Source organism: Hemicordylus capensis, chromosome 1, assembly GCF_027244095.1.
Source record: "Hemicordylus capensis ecotype Gifberg chromosome 1, rHemCap1.1.pri, whole genome shotgun sequence".
Classification (NCBI taxonomy): Eukaryota; Metazoa; Chordata; class Lepidosauria; order Squamata; family Cordylidae; genus Hemicordylus; species Hemicordylus capensis.
The window spans coordinates 325670637-325697190 of record NC_069657.1 but is presented as its reverse complement, the minus strand read 5'-3'; the positions used below and the strand labels follow the sequence as shown (position 1 = coordinate 325697190).

The window sequence follows — 26554 nt, the reverse complement described above, 5'->3', positions numbered from 1 at the left end:
CTTTCTCCTCCTCCATGCTCCCTCCTGCCAGTGGACTGCCCCTCACCACTGCCCCACCCCTTGAGCCATGCAGGGAGCCACTGGAGGAAGGACTGCCTGGTCCCAATCCACTGTTGCCCCCGGCAGAGGAGGACAGTGGTGACTCCACAACCGGCGTTGCGCCGTCAAGCTGGTGCTGCTGCTGGGGATGTTGGCCACCCTGCAGATCTCGCTCTGCACCAAGTCTGCAGTGGGCTGCAGGAATGGGACCAGGAATGGTGGCTGCATGATCGGCCCTGAGCAGAAGGTGAGTCGAAATGGGAGAAAAAGGCTTGGGGGGGTAGGTTGGTTGCCACTCCCCCTTGCATCTGACATCTGAAGCAGGGGGCATGGCTTGAGGCATGGGGGCATGCATGTGCTTTCAGAGGCGTATCTATGGAAAACAGCGCCTAGGGCAAGCACTGAAATTGCACCCCCTGTCCAAACATCTGTAACCCATCTTTCAGATAACTTTACCATAATATCAGCTGAAAAATACAAGTCTGAAGGTCACATACAAGTCACATATCTGAATATGTGTACAGTGACTTATATTATATATATTTTTAAAAAACAACAACAACAGAATTACCTGTAGCCCCTTTGGGGGGCTTCCTAAAGGCCATGGGGGGGGGGGCCTGCAAAGGTTCCCCCTCCCCCTGCTGGCCTCTAGGGCCTCACAGGGACCATTTGAGCATGTGCAATGGCCATTATATATATATATATATATATATATATATATATATATATATATATATATATGAAAACAAAATGGCTGCCATGCATGCTGAAATGGCCTCTGAGGCCTGGCATAGCCTAGGGAAGGCATACCCAAACTGTGGCCCCCAGATGTTGCTGAACTACAACTTCCAGCATACCCAGCCACAAAAAATTGTGTCTAGGGATGCTGGGAGTTGTAGTTCAGCAACATCTGGAGGGCCGCAGTTTGGGTATGCCTGGCCTAGCGCCTCACAGAGGCCATTTGAGCATGCATGGTGGCCATTTTGTTTCTGGCAGCCATTTAATTTTTTTTTTTGGTAATTTTAAAACATGGTGCCCCCCTTCAAGTGTCGCCTGGGGCACGTGCCCTGCCTGCCCCACACTAGATACGCCCCTGCATGCTTTGTGTGTGCAATGGAGGCCACCTGCCTGCACTTTGTCCCCCTGCCCCAGGGAAGCTCACTACACCCCTGGATCCTCCCCTCCATTCCCTCTGAACCTACCTGTATTACCCGGCTAGGGAACCTAAGGAGCAAAATTGCCAGGGGAGGGGGTGTGCTGAGGCAGCAGAGAAATGGAGGAATCACTGAAAATCACTCCTCTCCCCTTTCCATGGCCAGACAACTTCCACTCACTGAAGTGCTCAGGGTGCTGCCCATTGTTTTTGTTAGGCAACATCCAGGCTAAGTTAATTATGACTAATTCCCATTGAAATTATTGAGGCAGTTCACCAGACCATGAAATGGATAGGACAAGTGGCTTCAGGAGCTATGCATACATGTAAATCAGTATCACATTTAATTGTTCTGCAGGTTAAGAAGTTTTTCTTCTTCTTCAAAACTTAAACACTTCCTCATAAATTGCAAAGATCAAACACTGACATTTCCCTTTGCTACTCATTTGCTCTATATTAACTGATCAAAGTTGTTCCAAGCCTATACTATTGATTCATACAAGATGATACTCTCTTTGATAGGTTTTTTGTTATTAAATTAAGATGGACTACAAGTGAAAGCTATTTCCTAGTGAGTTTCAAAGTAGTATACATACTGTACATCAGACTTGCATCTTACTATGGCCACACTTGATACATGGATCAGTAGCCTTCTGGCTGCTCCCTTACGTACATTTTTAAAATTTAGACATATATTCAAACCTGAGGTTTGTACAAAACAGAAGACTGATACAGATATAGTCCTGACTCTCTCTTTGCACCCCCAGGCCCAATAACACAAGACATGTGCATTTGGATGAACTAGGGCCACTTTATTAATAGTTAATACAATAACCTGCAATGAGGAACAATAATTAGAGTGTGGGTACCCCCTTTATGGCTCAGCCTCATAAGGAAGACCGCCCACTACCGGGCGAAAGACTGGGTGTTAATTCAGCCCGGCACCAAATCTAGGGATCATATCAACCAGAAGGTCTTAACCCCATTAAGGGGAGGCCAACCAGCCCAGGAAGTACTCTGAGTGGTGGGTGCCAGCAAGCCTCCGAGTAGGGGCAAAACCTGCAAGGGCTGTTCCTTAGCTTGCCTACTCACCTTAAATGGACCTCCAGTCAGACACTGAACCAGACAACTTACACCAACCTGCACTCTCCAGCAAAGTGACCAACCAATCAAAATGACAACTCTACTCATAAATTCAGTGAGAAGTAGGCCCCCCAAAAAGGCCACACCAGGGCCAATCAGGTGTAACCCAAAAAATCCCCACTTGGCCCCAAGGGCAACCACATAACCCTCACTGAAACATAACCCTCATCGGCTTCCTTACATACATTTTCAAAATTTAGACAATGATTCAAACCTGAGGTTGGTACAAAACAGAAGACTGATACAGATATAGTCCTGACTCTCTCTTATACAAATTTAAGAAGATGGAGGGGTGAAAGGAGGGTCCATACACATGTACCTCATTTATAAAATATGTGCATGTTTTTGAGAGTTATCGTTTGAAAACTTATTATTATCATTATTTTATTTTATTATTAAAAATATTAATTCCATGGTTTATATGAAGAATGGTCTGCTAAATCTGAAATACATTTGGCAGAGAAGTTGAACTCAAAAACAGCATGCCCTTTGTAAGAAGAGCACAAATCACACTTCCTTTTGGGGGTGGGTGGGTAGATCATAAGATACATTTAAAGGGCCCCCATATTGGCAATTGCTATTAAGGAAGAGTCTTGGCTATGAAAATGTTGGAGGCTAATGCTTTACAGAAGCAGGAGGTCTAATCCTTTTCTCTGCATTTGAAATGCATATTAGCTTGTTGTCATATGTGTAGGAATGTATCTGTATGCTGTAAAATGTGTTTACTCAGTGTTTTTACTGAGTAAAAACAAAAAATCTGTCATGAAAATACACTTATTCATACACACACACCACACCCTGTGAGGAGTGGGATGCCTTTTTCCTGTTTATCAGATGAGGAGCTTAGGCTATCAAGTCTACCTAATCAGTTCACGGCTGTATGGAGATTTGGATGTAGAACTGCCAGATCCAAACCTAAAGTTTGGTCACACTTGGCCACAGATACAACAATGCACATGCTTATCAGCACATCACCTTTTGGTAACATGCCATTAAACTTAATAAAGTAGGCTTGGAAGCATGAATCAATGAACTGATGTGATTGATCAATTGAGTCATTAATCACAGCTTTTAAAATTGGATTTTATTTCACATTTTAATCAAAGCTGTCTCCCATGAAAAGTGATCACCAGTGTGGGCATTGTCTAAACTGTTTAGGTATAGCTCTTTAATCGGGTAGAGATTATATATTTGGAATGAATTTCCAAGGAATACAGGATTTTTTTCCCTGTGTTGTTTAATTCAATGACAATTTTTTGTTTATTAAATATTCTCTATATATGTGTACAGAGATGTTTCCACCTTTGTTTTAAGTTCAGCTGTGTTCAAAGGGGTTTACTTCACTATACGTGTACATGGGGTTGCAGCATTAATCAAAGAATGTTCATAATATCTTGTGAGTGCTTAATCCCAATTTTAATTGGTCTTAAGTGTTAGTGTTAGACAAATATTTATTCATTCATTCAGTTTATATACTGGCTATCCTAGAGTGGCTCAAGGTGGTTTACATTAAAATAAAAAACACATAATAAAAAAAATTAAACCACATTAAAATTAAGATAAGATATAATTAAAAGCCAGGCTAAAAAGATGGGTCTTTAAGCCTCTCCTGAAGGCCTCCAAGGAAGATAATCCTTTTATATCCACAGGGAGCATGTTCCACAACTTAAGGATGACAACTGAGAAGACCCAATCCAAAACTGCCACTAGATGAATTGGCAGTACCCAAAAACTGACCCCTCCTGATAATCTTAATGTGCGGTGGAGATCTTGTAGAGATCTAGCTCCGGGTCTCAGGTAACCTGGAACTAAGCCATTAACAGTTTTAAAGGTAATAACTAGCACTTTGTACTTTGCCCGGAAACATAGCAGCCAGTGCAACTGTTGCAGCAGTGCAACAGATATAATGTCTCTCCAGGATACTCCAGATACCAGTCCTGCTGCTGTATTTTGGACTAGCTGAAGTTTCCGAACTATGTACCAAGGCAGCCCTACATAGAGTGCATTGTAGTAGTCCAAACTGTAGGTTACGAGCTGGTGTACCACTGTTTGCAGGTCATTCTCCTCAAGAAATGAGCAGAGTTGACAAATCAATTGCAGCTGGTAAAAAGATTACAACCCCCCAAAATGAGCAACTCGGTCTTGCTTGGATTCAGCTTCAGTTTATTATCCCTCATCCAGCCCATTACTGCCTATAGGTGGGCATTTAAGGGGCTAATGTCATTTCATGATTTTCCTCCTTTCAAATCTAATGGAGTCCTTCCAGAAGCCACAGGAAAAAGAGTGAGGGAGCATGTTGTGGGAATAAAAGGGAACAGCTGGTCTCAGGGGCGTAGGAAGACTGGAATGGGGCTTGGGACAAAAAGTGAAGATCAGGGGCGAAGCTATAATTGGGTAGACATATCTCAAGGACACATGACACCCTGCCTCTGCAGCCACCTCACCCCACTTCAGGGGCCTTCCCACTGGCTTCCCCTGTTAAGAGGCCTGTGTGGACACCTGTCAACTATCACGGTCCACGGCTATGCTTTTCTCAAAGTGGGGGGAAGTTAGCGTCAAAGAGCCCCTGGTGGCGCAGTGGTAAAACTGCTGCCCTGTAACCAGAAGGTTACAAGTTCAATCCTGACCAGGGGCTCAAGGTTGACTCAGCCTTCCATCCTTCCGAGGTCGGTAAAATGAGTACCCAGAATGTTGGGGGCAATATGCTAAATCATTGTAAACTGCTTAGAGAGCTTCGGCTATAGAGCGGTATATAAATGTAAGTGCTATTGCTAAGTGCTATTGCTAAATGGAGGTGTCCAATCAACAGCAATAAAGTACTTAAAGTTCTGTGGGACTGTGGACTGAGTGTAGATGCACTGGAAGAAATGAAGGAAAATAGAAACATGAAAACATGAGAGTTGTGTTATTGAGGGATAATGCGGTTGTGTTATTGAGTTGTTATTGAGGGATAATGTGCTTACAGAAAGTGAAAGAAGTTGGTGGTTCTTGATGCACATTACCAGGCTGCCGCCGCCACAGTACTGGGAAGGGGAAGAGGCATGAGGGTGAAAGAAAGAGAAAAGGCATTTATCATACCTACCTGCATCTAGCGAGGAGAGTCTGCCTCTATGGTTGCTCAAGTACAAGGCGAGGAAATGAGGTGCACCCAGGCAGCGTGGGGTGCTGAGCCCAATGGTAGGGTGCACTCGGGTGCATGGACAGCAAGTGGTGAGGATGGCACAAAGAGAGCACAAGGCCATTTTTGACATGTTTTTATAGACAAAAACCTACCCTGAGGCATGACTGGGGCAGACCTTCCTTGTGGAAATCCGATTCCTGGTGGCTTTTGGAGACTTGTTCCAAACAAGGCATGGGGTGTGCAGAACCGTCCAAATCAAACCTGATTAGATTTGAACTGGCCTGGTTCGACCGGTTCAAGCTCAAAGTGGACCGGCCCCCTTTTTGGGGCCCAGTTCATATTGAACCAGTTCGGTCTGGTCCAACCCAGTTTGGGATGCTTGCAAAGGGAAATCAGGTAAAGATTCCCCTTTACAAGCAAAGGAGAGTCCCAACTTTTAAAGGGGGTTGAAAGGGTAGGCAGGACAACAGGTGGGAGGGCACCTAACCTGCAACAGCAGTGGCTGCCTGGTGGTGGTGGCTCTGGCTCCTCTAGGCCCTGCCGGCACTACCCCCTCCCAGCAGTGTGGGCTAGTAGAGGCCCGGTTCCAGTCTCTGCACATGCTCGGAGGCCGTTTCCATCACTACACGAATTTGAGTGGAACCAGGCCCCTGCCAGCCATGATGCTGGGGGGTGGAAGTGCCGGCGGGACAAAGAAGAGCCACCACTGCTGCCGTGTGCCCTAGGTAAGGTGCCCTTTTGCACACCCACCTACCCTCTCAGCCCCTCAAACCCATGGCCGGTTCTAACGAAATGGTTTGTGGACCAGTGGTTTGGGTCTAATTCAGTTTGAATTTGAACCAAACCACCCAGAATGGTTTTATGCACACCCCTAATAAGGCATGAATATTGGTTATTGATTAGGTTATATCCCCTGTATGCTTCCATAGACATGTATTTCAGATTTAGCCTTGAAATTTCTTCTCTCACGTGGGAGGCATTCCTTTTCCTTCTTTTCTCTTTTCAATTCTGATTGGAGCCTGCCCTGCATCCCTCTCTGCCGATGCTCAGATGCAATCAGAGAGGTGCATTTCCTTCTGTCCATTGCCATCCTTTGCAAATCGAACCATCGGGCTCTTTGGGAAACAACTTGCCAGAATGGCCTTTTGTTTGGTATGTAGCCAGCATTTCTCTTCCAAGCAGGCTAAGGAAAGAAAAATGGCTAAGAGGCTATATTTGAGACATATACTGAAGCACCCTCAAAATGGCATATTGAGCATGGATAGTAACATCTCGCACCTCTCCTCCCCTGCCAGTCAGCCACTCCTGTTACTATGCTCTCCTGTTCTCTTGCCACCCGCTGCTGTGCTCCTTCCAGCTTTCTCTTCGCAGTGCACCATACTGCCCATCCCCAGCATTACAGCACAGCATGCTCCTGCGGCCCATCACCACTTCCCAGCCACTCAGTGGGTACTGACCCAAGGTGGCTGGGAATGAGGATGCACATGCCCACTAGGATTAGAGTTGGCTAGAGCACTGTGCACAGGTGTGAGGAGTGTGCTGCCACTGGCAGGTGGAGGGAGGCTGTCACCATTGTCATTGCCACCACCATCGGGTACGGGGCACTGTGCTACCAGTGATGCCATAGGAGGTCTGCCTGTGGGAAAGGCCTTGCAATACCACTGGTGAAGATAGACCCCTGTGCCATATCTTCTTCTTCATCTGGCTGAGGTGCAATGGGGAGAGCAAAGAGCAATTTAGCACCCTGCCAGTGGTGCCCCCTCCCTCAGGAACCCAGAGACAATTGTGTCCCCTTGTTCAATTATTACTGTGCCCCTAGCTGGCCTCTTATACATTCATTTCTTTGGATTTATGGCCTTGGCAGGGACCCCACAGGAAGACTCTCTAGAGCTTCTGCATCACAGAACTCTCTGGGGCATTCACTCATTTATTCCTGCCAGGCGGTAGGAATGACGGTGCTGCTATCTCCAGACTGTTGAGGAAAGGCTGCTAACCAGGCCATAGCAAATGCCAGCATTCCACCCAGCTATCTAGTGCCCTTCCAATGCTAAATCAGAGGGTTTAGAATAATCTAAAGAGGGAGAATAATCCAGGAGCATCTGCATTATTCTGTAGACGGCTATGCAAGGTATGATTAGCCAACTTCTATGACACTGCAAATTATATGCACGCTTACTTGGTAATCAGCTTCATTAAACTCAGTTGACTTACCTTTGAGTCAACCTGCATAAGATTGGGCTGTAAGCCACTATAGCAAGTATAACCGTAATACACTGAGATGAGACCTTATTTAGCTAAGAAAAAGACTTCTGTCAAATTCATGTAGTACTAGATATTCCCAGAGGTTTTTATTTTGACAGTATGCCTTTAGAAAGAGGTTATAAATTGTGGAATTTAGACAGCATCTTTTATGCAATCCAACTCCAGCCCAAAGTATAAAATGCATCACCCTGGCAAAATCTGAAATAAAAACATAGAAAACAAATATTCTCAGATTAGTGGTATTTGTTTTAATACTAAAAATGTTGAGTTCCAGTTAGATCCTAATGCCATTTTCTTTGTTTTTCTTTACAGAGTTTTATAAAGCTGACAAAACCTGTGCTGTGAATACTGTTCAAAACAGGAAAACAGTTTTTGCATATTAGGACACATTTTTTCTAACAACTAAATAATCCTCTCTCATTATAGAATAACCTGCCTCAAAACAGAAGAGCATAAACAAACACATGTATATCCAACCTAGGGCTGTGCAATCTTGTCAGTCTAACAGATCTCTTGGACCAACATGCCCTCTGTTGGTCCATACTATCAGAAGCTGCCAGACTGTTACTGTGGAACTCCACCACAACTCTGACATGTCTGCTGGACCACCCTTCTCATGGCTGCCCTCTTCTATTACTCCTCTTACTGAGTGGGGGACAGGACTGAACACTATTTTCAATCCAGTGTGGCATTTTGGGTTAATCCATTCCTCGACCCAGGCCACCTTTTGAATGGAGCTTTAGTTACATGTATTCCAGTCCTGGAGTAGTGGCAAAACAGCCAGAACAGGAGCACCGAAAAGCAGACTGCACTAGCGATGTGCGGACTGGTCTGGGGGATCGGGGGATCGGTCTGGAGGTTCAGGGGTTTAGGATTGAACCATTCCACCCCCCCTTCCATTCGGACTGGAACCGAACCTCCAGACAAGTCTGCGAATTTTTTAAAAATAAAATAAAAATAAAAATACCTGTAGCCCCTTTGGGGGGGCTTCCTGCAGGCTGCAGGTGGTGGTGGTCCACAAAGGTTCCCCCTCCCCCCGCTAGCCTCTGAAATCACTGCCGTGACTGGGTAAAAAGGCCTTTTTTTTTTTTGGCCCGTTCAGGCCTTGTAACTGCACACAGTGGCCATTTTGGCCACCACCGCGCATGCACAAATGGCCTCTGCGAGGCCTGGCATGTCCCACGGCCTCACAGAGGTTGTTTGCGCATGCGCCGTGGCCATTTTGGACCAGTCTGGACTCAAACCAAACTGGGCCAGCCAGTTCCATGCACACTCCTAGTCTGCACGCTGTACATAATATCTACTTTATTAAATATTCCTGATTCCACTCCACTGCCTTGTCCTTGTGTGCCACAACTCTTTCCTCTGGATTCTACATTCAGAAGCACTTGACCAGCTGCCTTTCTAGCTGAGAGTGGGCATAAAGCAATTCCCACCCCCACTGTAGTTGTCCTTCTAGGTACCTGAGTGGTCCTCTTGAGAAGTAGCTAGGCCACTCAGACACATAGCAGGACTGCTTTCTTTCTAGGAGTGGTGCTCCTCAGGGTCACACAAGTCATAGAAGAAGGAAAGCTGCCCTACTAAGTGCCTTAGTGGCCAAGCTCCTTCTGGGATTACCTGAGCTGTCATGCATCTAGAAAGAAAGCAAAAGTGGGGTGGGGTGAGGGAGTCATTTTAAGCCCAAGCCTCAGTCCACAAGGCAACTAGCTAAGTGTTTCCTCCAGAGTGAAGGAAAAGCAATGTGCAGCCCTTCCCTTTCCCCCACCTACTAAAAGGGGGGAGGGAGAAGTAGAAGGGGGCCGACTGAATGTTGGGGTTCCACAACAATGTGACCTGACCCAACGGTTGGAAGTAGCTGACCTGGCCCTTCATGGCAGTGTTACAGCCAAGCCATGCCATGTGTTGTCAAAACCCAACATTTTCAGTCATGCACAGACCTATTCCAACCTTTCCTCCAAAACATTCAGAAGCGCCTAAGTGGATTTTATCCCATTTTATCCATGAGACAACACAGAGCACGTGATACAGCTCCATAAAATTATGCACAGTGAGTATATAGTGTAGATTGCATCCTAACCATTGGTAGAAAGGTACTCCATCAACAGAAAGTCCGTCCATGCACAGAAGAACTGTGGCATGCAAGTATCCTTCTGCAAGCAGAAGGACCTCTTCTGTGACTACTGCTTTTCTTCCAGTCAAAGAAGGAATTTGTAACAACAGATCCAACCCCAATGAATCTATCCATCTCTCTTCCTTACCTGGGACTCCGTGAGAGGCCAGGGACAGCAAGTGTGATGTCCTCTTCACTTCCTTTGGAGCACAGCAGCCATGGATGCATCTATTAAAATAACTACACACCCCACATGCACTGTGTACCAGCTGGGGTCCTTAAAAAGATAAGCCATGAAGAGGAAGGCGGCTGCAAAAAAGTCACTGAGCTCCATAGGAGTGAAGAGGACATCACAACTGCTCTCCCCAGCCCCCACAGAGTCCCAGGCAAAGGAGGGAGATGGGGAGAGGGTGGAGAGAAGGCACGGAAAGAGTGAATTACAGGGAGAGCGTAGTGGGGGAGGTGAGTTCTAACCGGCATGTTCGAACTGCTTATAATTTCAGAACAACATGGAGAATTTTGTCAGAGTTCCAAGGTGTAATTCCAGAATTAATTCTGATAGTCCCTGTCAGAGGAATTATTGGGCCTGACATGCCCAGCAGAAATACCCACCTGCACAGCCCTGAGAACTGAATTAGCAAATTTGAAGGACTGCCATATTGGTAGCTTCTTTCTTGAAAACGAATCATAAAGGAGTGGCTGCTTCTCATACTTTGAGACAAAGAAGGATCAGAGCAGTTTTATTCACAGTTTTATAATTGCATACTTCCATATAGAATTCAAAACCACAAAAGAGTATTGAAATAGAAAATTAGCTGTCATTAGCTGTTTATATGTAAACATATAAAGTAAACTAGGCTTAATGGTTGTGATGTAGATGCACCCAGTTCAGTAGTAGTAGCACCTCTTTACAGGAAGCAGACATGTCAGCAAAGGTTATGTTACCATGACTGTTAAGGAAATAAGAGCCCTACTAGGTGAAGCCAAATGTTCATTTAGGGCAGCATCCCACTTTCCATAGAGGTCAAAAGGATGCCTTCATGAAGCCTACAGTCATGAAGCAGCCAGTGGCACATTGCCTTTCAACATGAAAGATCACTATAGCTTTATAAGACATAGGCACTGGCATTCATGAATTTTTCAAATCTCCTTTTAAAGTTACTTTAACTATTGGTCATTGCCATGTCTTATGACAATGAATTCCATAAATTAATGGCTGTCATAATATATACGGTTACTTGAAAGCAAGTCCCATTGAAATCAATTGAACTTACCCCAAATAAATATGTTTAGAATGTAAGGTGCATTTTGCTTTGTGCTATTTTCTAAAAGACTGACAACACTTTTCTCATAAGTATCAGGTTTGTCTTTTGTAAACTTAAGGTTAAACTGCTACCATGCCCACTATTTAAGGCTGCCCAAAACAACCTTATCACTAGAAAATCATTACACTAGATATCCAGGTTTTCATTTGTGCCTGTCACATTATGAATACAGCTCAAGTGCTAGTATTGACCAGGCCTAAGTGGCTTAAGTCCTGAATAATTTCTATCCTATGTTCTGCCACAACCTCTGTCAGCTAAATTTATCTAAGGTGCTTGCCCTACTAGCTGAGCAAAGAGGCACTTTTAAAAAGTGGTGATTCTCCTTATTTAGCAGGAGGAGAGCAATTGGCCCTATCTATCTATCTATCTATCTATCTATCTATCTATCGATCGATCGATCGATCGATCGATCTATCTATCTATCTATCTATCTATCCTCACACACACACACCCCATTGGGAACTTTTGTTGAAAAGCAGTATATAAATATTCATCATATTTGTATTCATAGTGGCCTGCCTAGGGTCATTATAGCATGTATTTTATCAGTGTATCATATTGTATGTATTTTTATTGGGTTTTGTTTCAATACAGCCTGTTGGAATGTGTTGGATATGGCTCTTCCTATATATATTTTCTTATGTTTTCTTTTGTACAGAAAAGATAACAGCTGCTTTGAAGCCAGACCAAAAATGTTATATTTCTATATTATAAGGCATTTGTTGCTGCAAACTTTTTAAAGCCCTTAAACACCCCACCTCACTAAAATTGGAAACTAAACCGAAGAAGAAGCAATTTTTCCTCATATTTGTAGATCAAGATTTTCATTTCCGTTCCAGAGATTTCATCATTCTTTATCACACGCCTCTTCAGGATTACTGTCAACCTTAATATATATGTTGGCATAGATTGTAGGTATTCATTTTTATAGAAAGCTGTAGAATAACCTTGGAGAGGAACAGTGAACAGTCTTCTTGGTCTGTAGAGAAAGATATTATTTGTTTAAAATAAATTCATATAATTGTGTTTGGCTTTGATATGGAAAGTGTGTAGGAAGATTTATTTTTGTCATATAATTATATAAGCTTTGAGATGCGGGGCCATAGGCTTCTTATGACTTCAGGTTTCATTTTATATTTCACCTCATTCTTAGAGTGAAATACTGAGTTTCTCAAAACATCCACCTATACAGAAGTGCTCAGGAAATAGAAAGCTGCAGATTATCTAAACATGCATAACAGTGTTTATAAGAGACTCTTTTGCACATTTTACAATACACTGAAACGAAAATATGTATACACCTATAGAGGTGTATGTTTGGGACTCTGGCTATAACAAAGCATGGAAGTAGGGTGTGTGTATGTGTATGTATGTATATATATATATATATATTGCTTGCCAAGATGGGAGATATTCTTATCAAACAGGCTCTCATCTGCATCTTATCTGACCTTATCTGCATCTGACCCCTGATTCACATCTCAAGTGTATACTGCTTTTCCATCCACGAAAAATACTTTTATACACCAGGCTGAAGATCCAGAAAAAGTCAACTGGGCCAGGACTGAGGATCAAGTACACCCTTGGTGGACCACAGTCTCTGTTGAGGATATTCTCTCTAAACATGTTTCCCCCCCCCCCTTCACTTCGTTCAGTTGCTGGTGGGGCTAGGGTGTGAAAATTTGGTCAGACTGTCAACTGTTGTTATGCCCCTGTTTTTACCTAATGAGCAGCCAAGAGTTTCTTTAAAATGTAATCATAACCACACTTACGATATTGCATCGAGAAGGAGTCTGCCTACATGGAGAGAACCATGTAATTGCTTTGCTTCAGATTCTTGCAGCAGCAATCACTGCTGAATAGAGGTGTGCACAAAATGTATTTTTCTGTTCTGTTTCGAGCTCGAAACAAAATGAAAATGGCCAAAACGTTTCATCAAAACAGCCGACGAATTGGTTGCTTTGAAGAAACAAAAATTGAAATGTTTGAGTGTTTTGGCCATAGCGAACAATAGAGGAACACAAAACACCCCATTGTTCCCCATGGATAACTCCTAGGCACACCAAAGTGGGTTGTGTGATAGAGTATGATGGGAGCTTCCAACCACTCGACCTACAAAAGAAATGGGAAAGTGGGCAATTATTAACAAATTTTAAAACCTATCCCCCCAAACCCCATAGGACCCCTATTGGAGCAAAAAAAAAATTGCACTGGGCCTGCACTCTTAAACCAGACCCTGTTTTGTAAGTATATTGATCATATGCTCTAAAAGGCAAACTCTGCTCTAGGATGGGCACAAAGCATTTCGGCAATTTATTTCAAGACACCAAAATGCTTTTAGCTTCCCCCACCAAATCATTTTGGCAGGGGCAAGCAAGCACTTTAAGGGGAGGAAAGCCGGTCTTACCTGCTCCTCCATGGCCCCTCTGCCACCCCAGAGCAGCGAATTAAATACCCCGGGGGCGGGGGTTTGCAAGGCTGCTCCCAGCAGTGCATGGGGTGTCATCACAGAAATGGCATCCAACATCTTGAGTGGTCAGCATGGTGTTGCTGACCACTCAAGATGGTGTCCGCACATGCTCAGATGCCATTTCTGTGATGACACCCCATGCACTGCTGGGAGCAGCCCTGCAGCCCCGCCACGGGCATTTAATCTGCCGCTCTAGGGCAGCAGGAGGTGGCACAGGGGCCATGGAGGAGTAGGTAAGACCTAATTTTCTCCCCTTTAAGTGCTCACTCTCCATCCTGGGTTGTACATGAAATGTGCATGAAATGCTTAGTGCACATCTCAACTCTGCACTTTTGAACCAGAGCCTATTCTGTGAGAATATTTATGCTATGGGGAAATAGCTCTGAAAAGCAAACTCTGCACTCTTAATCCAGACCCTATTATATGGGTATATTGATCATATGAACTGGGGAAACAGCCCTGAAAAGCAAAGCCCACACACTTGAACCAGACCTTAATCTGTGGGTATTATATCAATAATATGAACTGGGGAAACAGCCCTTAAAAGGCAAAGCCCGTGCTCTGAAACCAGGCCCTAGTCTTTAGGGACTACAATCGAAACCAAAGAAATAGCTCTGAAGCAAAGTCAGTGTTCTCTCTCATGAAATCAGACCCTATATGGATTATAATATAGACTTGAGAATAGCTTTAAAAAGCAAAGGCTCTCTCAAATGAAATCAGACCCTATTTTGCAGGGAATATGAACTGGAGAAATAGCTCTGAAAAGCAGAGTCTGTGAAATCAGACTCTATAAGGACTAAACTGGAGAAGAAATAGCTCTGAAAAACAAATGTGCTCTCAAATGAAATCAGAGGGTATTCTGCAGGGAATATAGGAGAAACTGCCCTGAAAAGCAAAGTCAGTGCTCTCTCAAAAGAAATTGGGCCCAGAAAACTGAAGAAATCAAGCAACAGTTCTCTCCCTCTCAGAGTCCTTGAGTGCTCAAACACAGGATGCCTCATGGGCAGGGGATGTATAGGGCCAGGTATGGCCACTACCCCCCACCTTGGGAGGAGGCTCTAGGATGCCCACTGCCACAGCCTCCTCCTCCTCCTCCCTCCCTCCCTCCCTCCTCCTCCACCCTCCTCCAGCTCTGTCTGGGAGTGAGATCCTGGATCTCAACACACATACACCTTTTTGAGTCCTCAATAGATTTCAGAACAGCACTAGAGCAACACTCCTGGTTACCTGCACTCTGGCCTAGGCCCTACCTCAAGTAAGCCTCAATCCTTTCTTCATGCATTTCAAAAGTGGCTTGTTCATTTGGCAGCATGAATTGATGCAATGAAAATGCTCTGGCTGTATGTACATATATCACTTTGCGGGGGGGGGGGGATCTGGCCTTTCTGTTTAATGTTCAGATATCCTGGGACTTAAAACATGATTTCTGAAACACTCCATTTCAGTTTTCCTATTTGAATCAAAATGTACGTATGCTTTTAGAGTCCTTGAGTATGGAATAGTGTGTCCCAGAGGATAAGCTGCAATTCCACTGCAGCTGTTCCCTTGGCATAGAGTTCAGCACTTACACATTGCCTTGCCAAGCCTTACAGGTTGTTCATTGTAATATAGCTGTATTTAGTCACTGGTTCAAACTTTTTCTGTTAACAAAAAGATGAAAAAATACATTATTTGCCCTAAAAGCCTGAAATATTTTGACCCATCTCATTTTTTCTATCATGTCCCATTGTATACAGGAGGACTAGAGGAGTATTTAACTACAGCTGCATCCACATCTTGAAGAAAAAAGACAATGAGACAAAAAGTGAACTCAAAGCATTTTACACACATGCATGCACTATGATATGGGCCACTGTAAAGTATTCAAAATAGCAAAGAATAGAACCATGTTTATTACTGGTGAAGGGAATTTAGATATGCACATAACATGATTGGTGTATGCAGAGAGAGAGAGAGAGAGAGAGAGAGAGAGAGAGAGAGAGAGAGAGGTATGTAATTTGACCCCTGATGCTTTATCAATAGAGGAGTTGAGAAAAAACGCACAGATAGGTGTGGTCTAGTTGACTGGAAAATGAAAAACCACAAGAGAACAGATCTCTGGAACAGATCCAGTGTGCTAGTGCTTCTTAGACAGACAGAGAGAGAGAGAGAGAGAGAGAGAGAGAGGGAGGGAGAGGGAGAGAGAGAGAGAGATCCTCAGAACACTGGGATGTGCCACACTGAGCTTGGCCATCAAACCTAATTTCAGAGACATTTGAAACAGACCTTAGGAGAATAGATCAGAGCCTCTAGCAAAAAATGTAGACATCCGTGTGTGGTGTTGGATCAGACACCATGGCATCCATCAAATAAACGCAGCAATTCATTTTCCCTGAATATGCTGGTTTTATGTTTCAATTTGTAGTGCTAGCCTATGAAAGATATCCCGTGTAGAGCTATGCAGGGCTATTTTACAATCCAATTTAAAACAATACACATCTTGCAACTGTTCTGCAGGTTTCAATTTGCATGTTAATTTCATAAAAGCAGCTTGAAGGAATTGCCAAAGCATTTGTCTTAAAACAGTTGAAATTACAGAAGATCACACTAATGAAAGCAAACATACGTTTGGTTTACATCCTGCTTTTTCTGCCTTTATTCTTTCAGGCTTGACCTTCATTTTATATCTTTGGTTTCATAAACATTCTGCCAGACATTCCAAAGTGCTTTGACAAATTTGTATTGCTCATAATTTCAGACACCATAAACTGAAATTAGAACAGATACAAAACATGTCATCTGAAAGAAAATATGGTTTACACTTCACCCTTATTAAAAAGCCCCCCTAGCTCTTCTGTTTGATTATTATCACCCAGTTCAGAGATAACAGGTCCTGTTTCACTGCTGTCAAGGGCTCTACATTGCCCTAGAATTTCCTAATCTGCAGTCTTAAACAAAGAACACCTACTTTGCAGAAAATACTAATATGTATGCAAATTGTATTTGCATACATTTGCATGCTTCTATGACAATTTGATCTACCAAGCAAAACACACTACTTGACATATTTATTATGCTGTGCCTACAATGAGTCAAAGGCAGGATTTGAACTTGGATCTTCAAGACCCAAATCCAGTCCTCTGATTTCTAGACCATGTGTCTCCTGAAGAATGAAAGAAGTTATTTAACAAAACAAAAGTACTGAGAAAAAGCAGGGTGTGAGCCAAGTATCTAAGAAATTAAAGATAACCTTGTTTTCAAGTAGACAAAATACAGCTGAAGCTGTGAGATGGACTAATTTGTGTTGCAAAGTATCTCTTGGAAATCTGGTGCTTAGTTTCAACATGGGGATTTCTGCCAGTTGGCATAGCATGACTCTTGAAATCATATGAATGGTTGTTGAAGGGGATGGAGTCACACAAATGTGGATTTTGAGCAGCAAAGGAAACTTCAAAGGACCACTTATCAGAACAGGAGAAGCTCCAGGGCACCTGAATGTAAAGAAGTGATTGTATGCTAATATGCTGCTACTTTGGAAAGAAGAGAGAAATACTTGTGCTGCTCCTGACTGCTTGGAAGGGGGGAAATAACTTTCCTGAGATTTCCCAAGCAAATTGGAGAGATGCGACCTAGAAGCCTGAATGTGCTCCCAGGGCTGGCTTTTCCTATGAAGCAAGAGATGCGTCGCATCGGAGCGCCACCCACTGGAGTCTGGGAAGGGGCCGATGGAACTTGAAGAAAAGCAACAGGCTTTTCTGTCTCTTTCTTCTCTGCAGCCAAGTGGATTCCGAAGTGGATTGCAATGCAAAGACAGACAGACTCACAGAGGTGGGGGTGGGTGGGGTGGCTTCCTTTTGTTCTCCCAGCTGCCCCCTCTGGGCTCTGGCTGAGTCTGAGTCAACAAGTCATCCAGTCAAAACAAAGGGACTCTCTTTGTTTTGCAAAGGGACTCTCAAACAAACTTGACCAGAACCACGTAGAAAGAGGCTCTCCTCCTCCCCTTGCTTGCTCTGGGCTAGGAGAAAGGAGACATGGGGGAGCAAGACCACAGGCACAGTCTCATTTCAAAGAGGAAGCATCCTTTATCATTCCTATTTCAAAAACAGTAAGCAAAAATGGAGGGGTGCTTATGGGGGATGTATGTTTTGTGAAATGGGGAGATACCAGGCATGGAATCACTCTGTGTCTGTGATTCTGGGGATGGCAGAGTATTGAATGCAAAACATGCAGTGCCTGTAGAATCCAGGGCAAAAATGCAAAAATGCAGTATGTTTTAGTTGCTTAATGCAGTATAATGTTCAATATAATTTTCAGTATGATTATTTTGAGTTAATTGAGTAGAATTTACAGGCATAAGTAGGGACTATTTTTTAAAGGGTGAAAATAAGGAGCAAGGACTACTTGAGTGTTTTGCCTGCTTAATCATGAATGTATCCACAAAATTGAGATTAATTGGCACAAAGAAAAAAGCCTGTATGTGATCTTGTGTAAATTTCAATGATGAGATAGAGGGGATTAAGAAGGATTTTGTGAGTGGTTGTTCATGCTGGCCAGTGAATTGCTGTAATGAATACCTTACTTATATGTTACACCTTAGTTTAAAGAATATACATACGGATCTCTCTCTCTCTCACACACACACACACACACACACACACACACACACACACACACTCCTCATTCAGTTCTGGACATGTAAAGGTAAAGTGTGCTATTGAGTTGGTGTCTACTCCTGGTGAGCACAGAGCCATGTGGTTGTCTTAGGTAGAATACAGGAGGGGTTTACCATTGCCATATCCCGTGCAGTATGAGATGATGCCTTTCAGCATTTTCCATGTAGCATGTGTATAAATGTGGTTTAGTGGTTAGAGTGCTGGACTAGGACTGGGAAGACCTGAGTTCAAATCCCCATTCAGCCATGAAACTAGCTGGGTGACTCTGGGCCAGTCACTTCTCTCTCAGCCTAACCTACTTCACAGGGTTGTTGTGAAAGAGAAACTTAAGTATGTAGTATACCGCTCTGGGCTCCTTGGAGGAAGAGCAGGATATAAATGTAATAATAATCTGTAAGGGACAAAGGAGCCATGCGATTTCATAACCCCATGAGAAATGAACCTGTTCTTCTATATGCCATAAATAATATAGCTTGAGAGACAGATACTTATCTCTTCTCAGCTATCCTGGAGACCTTACTTCTTGTAAAGTCAGAGCCAGAGGTGAGGGGCTGGAGGTAAGATATAATGTTTCTGTGTGACACACTGTGCATGGCGCATTATTTGCGTGTAGGAACATAGGAAGATAGGAAGCTGCCATATACTGAGTCAGACCATTGGTCTATCTAGCTCAGTATTGTCTTCACAGACTGGCAGCAACTTCTCCAAGGTTGCAGGCAGGAATCTCTCTCAGCCCTATCTTTGGAGAAGCCAGAGAGGGAACTTGAAACCTTCTGCTTTTCCCAGAGCAGCTTCATCCCCTGTGGGGAATCTCTTCCAGTGCTCACACATCAAGTGTCCCATTCATATGCAACCAGGGCAGAGCTCGCTTAGCTAAGGGGACAAGTCATACTTGCCAGCACAAGACCAGCTCTCCTCCTATTGTATCCGTTTGAATCTGTAACTGACATTTCCATCCGTTCCCCCTAATTGTCCTTTGAAGTGGCAATCACAGAAGCTGATGACAAAGGTGTGTGCTATCCCTTTAAATTCCACAGGCCTTGGACGGTTCTAAGCCAGGCCTGCCTTCTGACAGCTGGGATGGATTCTTCAGCCTTGAATTTTTCAAACAGGCTTGGCTGCTGTTCCCTGATGGCTTGCTTGAATTCTTGCAGTCCTCAATCTGGTCTCTCTCTTTTATTTATTTATTTATTTATTTATTTAATAGATATATATACCACCCTTCCAAAATGGCTCAGGGCGATTCACAACATGATAAACAATTAAAACAAATTAACTATTAAAACTGGGTAGCCATTCCCCAGGTCATCAGTATCTAGCCAGCAATGACTCTCTTCCCTGGTAAACTGACTTCCTGAAAGGGAATAGGCACCTTAGCTCTTTGCCTGCCCTTGCTCCTTCAGCTCTGACTCCATCTTCAGCCTTCTTCCTAAGACTTCCATCCCATACAGTATCTTCCACCCAATCTGCCTGAAACCCACTAGGACCAGGGAGACCCAAGTTCAAATCCCCATTCAGTCATGAGACTTGCTGGGTGACTCTGGGCCAGTCACTTCTCTCTCAGCCTAACCTACTTCACAGGGTTGTTGTGAGGAGAAACCTAAGTATGTAGTACACCACTCTGGGCTCCTTGGAGGAAGCGCGGGATATAAATGCAAAATAATAATAAAATTAAAATAATAATAAAAATACATAATTATATTATATACAATGTTATGTACATAATTACATAAAATCTTTGTGAATTAAATTTTGAATACACACTAATTGTATTTCAAATTTTTATTTTTCACGATAACTAAGGGCGCTCAACAGAGTGTTGCATCTGGGCGCCAGATCCCCTAGAGCTGGCCCTGTGTGCTCCACACATGTTGCTCCCATTGGGTGCGTACCAACCAACATGAGGTGAAGTAGGGACCTATTGGCAGGTATGTGGGTGAAGCCTCTGCTATGCAGAGGCTGCCTTTCCCACATGAATCAACGTGCAATGTAGACCTGCCCTTCTGCCTTCCACTGTTTACTCCACAAACTCAGCTTGCTGCCTTCGAAAGCAGGCACAACTGTGATTTTTGTAGTACCGTTTTTAAGAGCTCTCTTTACTATTATTAGCAGCCACTCTGATGTCCTCATTTTAGCTCCTTTGAACTATTAAGAAACAAAATATCTCATTATTGTTTAGAAAGTGATGTAGGTTGTATTCAAAGACTGCAGGTAAAATTACTCTGACTTTCATGCATAGACAGAAACATTTGAACAATTTGTTATGGGGCAGCTAATGCATAAAGTTAGTATTGTTGTTGTTGTTGTTGTTATGCATAGTACCTCATAGCTATAAATCTCAACCAAGGACACATTACTCTTCATCTACACTGCCATTAATGTGAATAGAACTTGGCCTGTCAGGTGTCCTTTCCCCATTTACCCAAAATATTAATCATCTTCAGTATGCCATTTGAAGAAAGCAGAATTGTAGATTTAACATTCCACCTGCTTAAATATTTGGATCAGAACTCTCTTTCCCAGGTTACTCAGCTTGATCTAAGATCTATTAAAGTAAATTGGAGTCTAGTGTGCAAGCTCATAGTAAGTACATGAAGGTAAAAGCATAGGTTGCAATATGAAGTCTGCATGTAGAAGTATTGCATTTCTGATATTGTTGCTGAAGACAGGAAAGCCCAATTTGTGTCTGTGGAGGTCTGCTTACACTGCTGAGACAATTAATGCCTTCACAGATTCTCCTATCTCCCCCATACCCACATACAGTATAAATTACATGTACCAACTGGTATACACCAGGACCCCATTGACTTTCAGCCACAGAGACTTGCTCATGAGCAGATACATGATTTCTTTCTATCCTTACATGTTCTGCTTGACTGCATAGGAAAGGCAATCACTGAAAACTGAAGGGGAAAGAGTTTAAAGTCTATCAAAGTTAACAAAATATAGTGATTCTATAAATATTATCAATACCTGGGTTTATTCTGCTTAAGTCCTTTCCCCATCTAAATTTATGAAGTGCAAATTTCAGTTCTAGAAAACAGCTCAATAAAATATGCATGTATACATTTTAGAAGTACACATGGGCTTCCTGCTAGACACAAACTATGCAAACATATAGAGACATGTATTTCTTATGCTGCTTTGCTTCTGCACTATCTTGGATGAAAATGTTTAATTGCATGAAAGTAAATAAAGTATCATAGCATGCTAGTGTGTGGCAAATTTCAAACGAATGAGACATTTTAATTCTAGTGCAGCTAACAAGACAATGAAACTCTTTCCTATTAGGCAAAGTTAACAGTGCCTACCAATTTGGACTATATGCCTGATAGTTCAAATACATTTTTTGCCATATAACAGGTTTGCAAGTCATAAATGGTTTCACATTTCTCTTAACCACACTAAGAGCATAACATGAATATTTTAAGCAGCTTAGCTTTGATTTAAATATATTTGCTCAGGATATGCTGGCAGCAACCCAAAATGCAGCGTAATACCCTCAAAGCTGTCAATCCCAAACTCAGTTTAAGAAAGCAGATAATATGGACTGGCAGCATTAAAGCAAATACAGTCAATTAACTGAGGGTTTTCTTCTCCTTAATTTGTTTTCTCTTGCTTGAAATTGCAAAGGGCCAATATAGCTGGGGGATTAATGAAGAAAGATATTAATGTAAATGGAAAGGGGGGTGGAGAGAATAAGGTGTTCAAAGAGCTATTACTAATTAATTAGATCTTAATAGTGGGTTGTGGCATCACATTAAAAGAGCATTTATTTAGGCTCATTTATTTATTTGCTTTCAAATGATACACCTGTCCATTTCTTTAGAAAGGTAACAGGCATGTTTAAATATTGTATATTATAAATACGCCGATTACCTGCCCTGCCCCCCATATACCCCCATCTCAACTAGAATAATAGGAAGGCTCAGCAGAAAGAGAACTCAAGGAAGCAGGGGAACTAGAGAGAATTCTAGAAGGAAGGAGTCTGGCGAGGCCAGCTGTCCTTAAATCCGAGGACAGAGTGGTGAGAGGGCCCAAGGCGACAGGGACGGGTAGCCGGGAGAGATGGAGGAAAGACTGCCAATGGGCAAGGACTCAGCTCCAGTGGAGGAGGAGCAGAGCCCTGATAAGCCCAAAGAAGAGGCAGGTGAGGAGAACATCAGCGGCATGCCTCCCAAAGGGAGGGGGTCTGAGCAGGAGGAGGGAGAAGGGGGAGAGACACTGGCAGCAGCTGTAAAGGGTAGACAATTACAGGGAATAGAGAGGGGGTTCGGCGATGCATAGCCTGTGAGGAGGCATATAAGGAGCCAGCTGGGGATGAGAAGCTCACTGGTGGAGAATGTCAGGGGGCCCCAGAGAGGGGCAGGCACAAGGAGCAAGCAGCCTGGGACGGAGAAGGCACAGGGTGACACTCAACCCCCTCCCTGTCCTTGCTCTGAGGCTGGACCCGATAAGCCTAGCCAGGCTGGGTAAAGGAGACAGGGATGTGAAGCTGGACAGAAGGGGATAGCTCAGACAGAGAGAGCCAGATGAGAAATGAAAGAAGAGGTTGGAGAGGCAGAAGACAGAGATGGAATACTGTGGTGCCAGCTATGTCCTGAAATGCCCCTCTGATGTAGCTTAAGAATTATCCAATTCTTTGGTTGTCACTGTGTAGTCTGTCACCAGATTAGAGTTAAGACTTTTAAAATGTGTATCATTCATCTAGCTGGAGTTTTAAATAAAGGGGAAAGTAAAGCTGTGCCGTCGGGTCAGTGTCAACTCCTGGTGACCACAGAGCCCTGTGGCTCTCTTTGTTAGAATACAATAGGAGTTTACCATTGCCTCCACCCACGCAGTATGAGCATCTTCCTATATCGCTGCTGCCCGATATAGGTTTTCCTCATTGTCTGGGAAACATACCAGTGAGGAGTCAAACCAGCAACCTCTTGCTCCCTAGGCAAGTTACTTTCCCGCTGTGCCAATAAATAGTCTTATTAAAATTTATAATTGTATCCATTTTTCAGGGGAGGGGAAATACATAAAGAGAAAAGGAGTATTATTACAATTACAGCAACAACAATAGTGATTGTTCCAATGACAGTAAATGTTATCGATGAACACTCCGTAAGTTTTCTAGTATAAAAGAATCTTTGATGGCCCACATTGGCCACAGCTTTACAAACAAGGGGAAAAGAGGAAGAGCTAGCTGTGCTGCAGGCTTGCTCAGAGCCTAGTGTGTGAAAAGGGGGCATGGAGCATCAGTTTTCACTTCTTTTGTCTCCTTTCCTCCGTTCTCTGCCAGAAATATGTCCCTGAGGACTGCAGCTATGTCCTGGCTCCGTATCAGGGGGGAGCTCTTTCTCCACCTTCATAAGGCTGTGGAGAATATGGGCCACTCTTTATAGCATATAAGTAACCTAGTACTTCCAGGTTTAGATTATTCTTATTTCATTTCATTTCATTTCACTTAAACTATTTTATACCACTTTCCAAACCAGGCTTTTCAAAGCAATTCTTATAAAGATTTAATACATCAATCTATAAAATATACAATAACCCAAACACTATACATAATAATCATAATAGTGATAATAATAGTAATATTTTATAATTTATAAAACAAAACAGAGGAACAGAAACACTGAAGTCAAATTTAAAACTGCCTGAAATACTGAACACACCACACTAAAAGACCTGGGCAAATCAAAGGATCTTCGCCTGGCACTGGGAGGATACTGCCCTATTTTAAGACCAGCAAAATGTTCTGTATGCCTCATCCCAGTTAGTTAACTAGCAAACATGTAGTAAGTATCATTTCCAAACCATCCTCAAAGGTAGCCCCACATATAATATATAGCAGCACTGCAGTCCAAATGGGACATTTATGTTTACCATCTCTTCCCCATCTCTGACAACATTTAAAAAGTCAATCAAGACACATCTTTTCACCCAGGCTTTTAATTAGATTTTCTGTTTTAATACTTTTAGCTTGATTTAAGTTTTAAATTGTTTTGATGTTTAAATTGTTTACATTGTGTTTTATTGTAAACCACCCAGAGATGTACGTTTGGGGCGGTATAGAAATGTGTTAAATAAATAAATACCAATATTTGTGTATTTCAAAAACATTATCTTTCTGTTGAAGACATAGTAAGGGCTATGGCACAGTGGGAGGGCACATGCTTTGCACAGAAAATGCCCCAGGCTCTATCTCCACCACTTCCAAATAGAGCTAGGAAAGGTCCCTGTCTGAAACAATGGAGAGCCATTGCCAGGTAGTGACTGAGCAAGATTGACTCACTGGCCACCTTCAAATACAACAGCAAACCAGAGGCAAACATGCCAGAGGTTCAAGATTGTGGTAGTCTGAATGCGTGAAACAGTGATTTCGTCACTGAACCACGAGTCGGTTTTCAACCCCCAAACCTGAATTTGAACCTTTGGTTTGCACTGAGTTTCACCACTCAGTGCAAACCAAAGGGCAGCATCAATATGTCCAGATTCTGCCGCCATGTCCTCCAGTTCGAAAAAGCTGCACAAACCGGAGTTAGGGTAGGAAGCTCTTCCCTTTTTCTTACTCAATTGGCTGCCGTGGCTGTCCTTTTTGCATTGGAAGAAGCCCACACAGCCAATTCCTCCACTTTTGCAGTCTCCCAGACTGAAGATTGCAATTGTTTGGGTCTGGGAGCATGCCGGGAAAATTGAGACCCACAGTTTGCTGTTATGTCCGAAGGTGGCCATTGTCTAATTCAGTATAAGGCAGCTTTCTATGACCTTCAGCCACTTATTCAAGGTTGATTTGATTATGCATTAGGACTGTATGAAGTTTTGAGGGGGTCTATTTGGGTTGGGCCTATTTCAATGTGCTTTCATCCCCTTCAGCCCAAGGTTCCTCCTATGATTTGTAGCCTTTTCTGAGGATGTGGCCATTGCTGGAGCCTCAGAAGATATGACAAATCACAAGAGCACCTGCACCATTCCCTGGACTCCATGGGGCGGGCGGGGGGGGATAGTCCTTTTAACAGAAGCTAAGCCATGGAGGGAGGCTGCTTGCTCCCTTGTGGCAGTGAGCGAAGAGACAGAGTAGTAGCTTTTCTCTAGTAAGTAGTTTAAGAGTCCCCAGTAAGTAATTCTAGGAGTGAGGGGTGGCAAGGGCCAAAGCAAAGTTTCAGGGCAGGTGAAGGATTTGGCCCAGCAAAGTGGACCTATCTGAAGCAGAGCCAAAGATGGCCACGTCAAACAGGAGATGCTTCAGAGGCTCTGAAGTGGTCCTCCAAGCAAAGCAGAGGAGCTTCACACATGCCTATTCTATATAACAGCACTGTCCCAATGTTTACATGTCACTTGTAGAAGCTTGAACATTTTTCTGATATTAAGCTATATATAATCTTGCTGCTGCTAAATGAATTAAATGATCTTCTTCAGTATAAAATTCAATAACTTTTCCAACCACCATTGAACATGCATTTTGGGACACGAGGGATATCATGGCCTGTGATCTTTCTAATCCACTATGCTTTGCCAAACATCTTGAATATATTTAGAAGTGCATGACATATACTTTTTTTTTTAAAGCCTTTCTCTCCAAATGCTATCCAACAAGCCCCATTACCCTTTTTACATATGTGTTAAATCTGCACAGGTGTTACATACCATCTGCTCAAAAGCTTGTAATTAATTTCCCTGAGAGATGCACTAAAGAAAATGGTTGCATTTTTCTGCCATATATCAGCCCAGTTGTCCTCAGCTAATTTCATTTCCAGATCCGTCTCCCAGTTTAACAGATATGCTGTTTGCTCTTTTAATACATCCAGCATTTCTAAAGTTCTGAAATCAAACCCTTTTGAAACTATCATAGGGGTCCCCAACAAATATCCAGACTTAGGGCCAAGCTACACAATTGCAGATTGCACAATTGGGGATTGCAGATCTCTAAGTCTAAAGGCAAAAATGGCAGCTGCACAGGATCTTGGTTCAAATTGTGACCATATAATGCAGGGGCTGTAACTCTTTGACCCTGCTGAGGTCTCAGTCTGGCTCACCCACCACAAGTATTATTTTCAAAGGGGGAAAGGACCCATTGGTGTCAGTGGGAGCTTTCTTTCCTTGTAAACTAGAACTCATGGGAGTAACCCCCATCCCCCTCATTGTATGATTCCAGTTTAAATCAGAGCTCCATATACCTGCTGTCCGTTTTTTAAAATTTCAAACAAGGAGCCCTCCACTGCATGATCTACATTTTGTGATCAGGTTCTGCGACAGCTAGGGCTCCTTACACTGCTGCCCCTTGTGGC

The 26554-nt window shown here is 43.2% G+C and overlaps 1 protein-coding gene across 5 annotated transcripts in view; it reads right to left on the bottom strand.

Moving 5' to 3' along the window:
• GRIK2 (glutamate ionotropic receptor kainate type subunit 2) overlaps positions 1-26554 on the bottom strand; it is an 808572-nt gene that overhangs the window by 746098 nt on the left and 35920 nt on the right. The gene's annotated exons all lie outside the window — the stretch shown is intronic.